Source organism: Rhinolophus hipposideros, assembly GCF_964194185.1.
Source record: "Rhinolophus hipposideros genome assembly, chromosome: 8".
Lineage (NCBI taxonomy): Eukaryota > Metazoa > Chordata > Mammalia > Chiroptera > Rhinolophidae > Rhinolophus > Rhinolophus hipposideros.
The window spans coordinates 2,472,578-2,478,187 of NC_138054.1; the positions used below are offsets into that span (position 1 = coordinate 2,472,578).

At 40.6% G+C, this 5,610-nt stretch overlaps 1 pseudogene across 1 annotated transcript; it reads left to right on the forward strand.

The window, feature by feature from the left end:
- Nucleotides 1-4,502: 4,502 nt before the first annotated feature.
- On the forward strand, nucleotides 4,503-5,291 carry LOC308500944 (small ribosomal subunit protein uS5-like; annotated as a pseudogene). The gene has a single exon. The product of its transcript is annotated as a small ribosomal subunit protein uS5-like (transcript).
- Nucleotides 5,292-5,610: the final 319 nt, after the last annotated feature.

A 5,610-nucleotide genomic window follows, 5' to 3' on the forward strand; every position in this document is an offset into this window, starting at 1 on the left:
CACCTCTGCTTTTCAACATAGTGTTGGAAGTCCTCGCCAGAGCTATCAGGCAAGAGAAAGAAATAAAAGGCATCCAAATCGGGAATGAAGAAGTTAAATTGTCACTCTTTGCAGATGACATGATGCTATATATAGAAAACCCTAAAGACTCAACCAAAAAGCTATTAGAAACAGTCAGTGAATACAGTATAGTTGCTGGCTACAAAATCAACGTACAAAAGTCCATTGCTTTCCTATATACCAACAATGAAATCTCAGAAAAAGAGATAGAAAAAACAATTCCTTTTGCAATTGCAGCAAAAAGAATAAAATACCTAGGAGTAAACTTAACCAAGGATGTGAAGGATTTATATGCTGAAAACTATAAGACATTTTTGAAAGAATTGAAGAAGACACAAAGAAATGGAAAGACATTCCGTGCTCATGGATTGGAAGAATCAACATAGTTAAAATGGCCATATTACCCAAAGCCATATACAGATTTAATGCAATCCCCATCAAAATCCCAATGGCATTTTTTAAAGAAATAGAAAAAAAAATCATCAGATTTGTTTGGAACCACAAAAGACCCCGAATAGCCAAAGCAATCTTATGAAAAAAGAACAATACTGGAGGTATCACACTCCCTGACTTTAGCTTGTACTACAGGGCTACAATAATCAATAATAAGACTACAGAGCTACAATAATCAAAACAGCATGGTATTGGCAGAAAAACAGACACATAGACCAATGAAATAGAATTGAAAGCCCAGAAATAAAACCACATAATTATGGACAGATAATTTTTGACAAAGAAGCTAAAAACATACAATGGAGGAAAGACAGCCTCTTCAATAAATGGTGCTGGCAGAATTGGATAGCCACATGCAAAAGAATGAAACTGAACTGCTATCTGTCACCAGGTACCACAATTAATTCAAAATGGATCAAAGACTTAAGCATAAGACCTGACACAATAAACTGCATAGAAGAAAACATAGGTACTAAACTTATGGACCTTGGGTTCAAAGAGCGTTTTATGAATTTGACTCCAAAGGCAATGGAAGTAAAAGCTAAAATAAACGAATGGGACTGTATGAAACAAAAGCTAAAAAAGCTTCTGCACAGCAAAAGAAATCATCGACAAAATAAAAAGGCAACCAACTGAATGAGATGATTTTTGCAAACAGTGCCTCTGATAAGGGGTTAATATCCAAAATACACAAGGAATTAATGCAACTCAACATCAAAAAAACAAACAACCCAATTGAAAAATGGGCAGAGGACCTGAAGAGACATTTCTCCAAAGAGGACATACAAATGGCAAATAGATGTTTGAAAAAATGCTCAACATCACTAATCATCAGAGAAATGCAAATAAAAACCACAATGAGATATCACCTCACCCTGTCAGAATGGCTGTCATCAACAAGACAAATAGTAACAAGTGTTGGAGAGGCTGTGGAGAAAAAGGAACCTTCATACACTGTTGGTTGGAATGCAGACTGGTGCAGCCGTTGTGGAAGGCAGTGTAGAGGTTCCTCAAAAAATTACAAATAGAATTACCACATGACCCAGCAATCCCTCTCCTGGGTATCTACCAAAAAAAATCTGAAAACATTTATCCATAAACACACGTGTGTTCCAATGTTTATTGCAGCTTTGTTTACGGTGGCCAAGACATGGAAACAACCAAAATGTCCTTCGATAAATGAATGGATAAAGAAGTTGTGGTATATATACACAATGAAATACTATTCGGCGGTAAGAAAAGACGATGTAGGAACATTTGTGACAACATGGATGGATCTTGAGAGTATGATGCTAAGCGAAATATGTCAGACAGAAAAAGCAGAGAACCATGTGATTTCACTGATATATGGTATATAAACCAAAAACAACAAAAGAACAAGACAAACAAATGAGAAACAAAAACTCATAGACACAGACAATAGTTTAATGGTTACCAGAGGGTAAGGGGAGTGGGAGGTAGAAGATGAGGGTAAGGGGGATAAAATATATGGTGATGGAAGGAGAACTGACTCTGGGTGGTGAACACACAATGGGATTTATAGATGATGTAACACAGAATTGTACACCTGAAATCTAGGTAATTTTACTAACAATTGTCACCCCAATAAATTTAAAAAATAATTATCAAAATAAAACATTCAGAAATAATTTTTAAAATATATGAATAAGATAATGGCTATAACTTCATACTTGTCAACAATTACTTTCAACGTAAATGGTTTAAATATTCCAATCAAAAGATATGGTGGCTGATTGGATAAGAAAACAAGACTCTTACATATGATGCCTACCAGAGACATTCTTCAAATCGAAAGACACCGACAGATTGAAAGTAAATGGATGGGGAAAAATGTTTCATGAGAAAGCAAACAAAAATAGCTGGGGTATCAATAGTTATGCCAGACAACATAGACTTTAAAACAAAGGCTATAGCAAGAGACAAAGAAGGACCCAGTAATCCCACGTCAGGGTATTTACCCAAAGAAACCCAAATGCTGCTTAAGGATAGGTGTGCATGCATATGTTCATTGCAGCATTGCTTACAATGATCAAAATGTGGAGGCAGCCTGGGTGTCTGTCAATGGATGAATGGATAAAAGGAGGTGGTACATACATATAGTGGCATATTGCTCCACCAGGGAAAGGAATGGGTTCTTGCGGTAGCTGGATGGAGCTGGAGGGTGTTGTGCTGAGTGGAGTATATCAGACAGAGAAAGACAGAGGCAATGTGATTTCACTTGTATGTGGAATCTAAAGAACAAAATAAACAAGGAAAACAGAAACAAATTCATAAATACAGAGAACATTTTTATGGTTGCCAGATGAGAGGGTGTTTGGGGGTGGGTGAAAAGGGGGAAGGGATTAAGATGTAGAAATTGGTTGTTACAAAGTAGTCATGGGGATGTAGGTAGGGTAATGCATTAGGAACATAGTCAATAATATTGTGATAACTGTGTATGGTGTCAGGTGGGTACTAGATTTATCAGGGTGATAGATGGGAGGGGGTTGGGGATAGGGTAAAAAAGGTGAAGGCATTACAAAGTACAATTGGTAGTTACAAAATAGTCACGGGGATATAAAGTAAAGCATAAAGAATATGGTCAATAATATGGTAATAATTATGTATGGTACCAGATGGGTACTAGACTAGTCAGAGGGATCACTTCTTATATTATAAGAATTTCTAACCAATATGCTGTACACTTGAAATTAATTTAAAATAATATTGAATGTCAACTCTAATTTAAAAGTTAAAAGGGTCGGGGGAGGTGAAGGGAAATAACAGGCCCAAATTTCGGGGTATAAAGCAAATAAGTCACGGGTGTGTAATGTACAGCATAGGGAATATAGTCAATAATACAGATGGTTTGAAGGACTTATCATGGTGATCACTTCTTTAAGTATATAAATGTTGAATAACTATGGCATACACCTAAAACTCATATAATAATATTGTATGTTAGTTATATATTAATAAAAATCTTTTAAAATTTTTCATGTAATTGCATTGAGTGGTGTGTAATAGAGCTTCAAGAAGTTGATGTGTGCTTTAAGAAGGAATTTTCATCAGGTAGATGTTACAGGTGCAGAGAGCGAAACATTCCAGGCCCAGAGGACATTGTGTGTGTAAAGGCAGAGACTTCAAACAATGAAGCATACTCAGGGAATTTCAAGTACTATAATTGAGCATGCCTGGAGTAAAGAATGCCAGTAGCGAGCAGAGGTAGATATGCCAGGGGGTAGGCAGGGACCAGATCATGAAAAGCATTGAACACTCTGCTAAGGACTTTGGAATTTATCCTATGGACATGAGAGTGCCATGGACCTATGCATTTTAGAACAATCATTCTGCTGTCATGTGGAAGAGGAGTAATACTGGAGCCTGCAAGGTTAGTGAGGAAGCCCCCCAATAGGCCAGGCAGGAGAGGATGACCGATGGGGGTGGAGAGAAGTGGACAGAGTTCAGGGCTATATTCTAGGCAGAATGAACAGAACTGATGGCCAATGAAGTAGGATGGACTGAAACTGCCTCGGATAGGAAGCAGAGGTTTCACAAAAGGAGAAATGGGATTTTATTTTAATTTTCTTCTCTAATAAGATGCATTAAAAGCGTTGGTTTGAGACTGTGCTCCAGTGAAAGATTATATCATGACTGGCAAAGGCATGACCTTAACATCATGGGACTTGGGACTGAACTCTTGATAAAATTGTGAAGTTTAACTTCCAACGTCAATGTCCTCTTCTGTTCTATAGTATTCTCACCTTCAAGAATCAGCTATATAACCAGTCAGTTATTATTATTGAGCATTTAGTCTGTGCCAAACATCTTACAGAGCGGGTACATATCAAACGCCACCCAGCTCTCAAGTCGGGAAGTGTGGTAGAGTGTCTGCAAAGCGAGTGGCCCCAAGTCCTCCGACCTGTGAACGCATATGCCACCTCTCCCATCAAGAGGAGGAGTCTAGCTTCTTCTTTGAGAAAACACCAATGGCAGATGACAAGGTGCTGTGGGAGGGCCCAGGGTCTGGGGGCCTGGAATGGGAGGCTGGCGGAGGTCGTGGCCACGGAGCTGGTGGAGGCAAGGCCGAGGACAAGGAGTGGATCGACGTCACCAAGCTGGGCCTCCTGGTCAAGGACACAAAGATCAAATCCCTGGAGGAAATCCATGTCTTCTCCCTGACCATCAGGGAATCTGAGATTGTTGACTTTTTCCTGGGGTCATCCCTCAAAGGTGAGATTTTGAAGATTGTGCCGGTGCAAAAGCAGACCCGCGCTGACCAGAGGACCCCGTTCAAGGCATTTGTCACCATCAGGGATTGCAGTGTACACGTGAGTTTGGGTATTAAGTGATCCAAGGAGGTAGTATCTGCCATTCGCGGGGCCATCAACATGACCAAGCTCTCCATCGTCCCTGCGTGGTGAGATGACTGTGGAAAACAACATCTGCAAGCCCCAGACCGTCCCTTGCAAGGCCGCTGTGGTTCTGTGCTGATGCGCCTCATCTGGGCCCCCAGAGCCACTGGCATTGTCTCAGCTCCTGTGCCCAAGAAGCTGCTGCTGATGGCTGGTAGCCATGACTGCTACACCCTCAGCCAGGGGCTGCACTGCCACCCTAGGAAACTTTGCCAATGCCACTTTGATGCCATCTCTAAGACTTGCTGGAAAGCAACCATGTTCACCAAGTCTCCCTGTCAGGAATTCCCTGACCGTCTTGTAAAGACCCACACCAGAGTTTCTGTGCAGAGGACCCAAGCTCCACCTGCAACCACCGCATAATTTTATACAAGAAAAATAAAGTGAATTGAGTCTGCTAAAAATAAAAAAGAGGTGGAGTCTATTTCCCATCCTCTGGCATTCTGGCTTTATAAACTTCTTATGACCAACAGGATGTAGCAGAAATGGTGTGTGAGTTCTGGAGCCTAGACTTTCAGAAATCTTGTTCTCTTGGAGTCCTGAGCTATCGTGTGAAGTTTAGCAACGCTGCGGGAGAGACCACATAAAGAGACAGAGGCTCAGCCAGCCCCCAAACCATTCCATCTGTCTCATCAGGGGCTGCACCAAGTGAGGCTAACCTGGGTTGTCCAGTCTGGTCAAG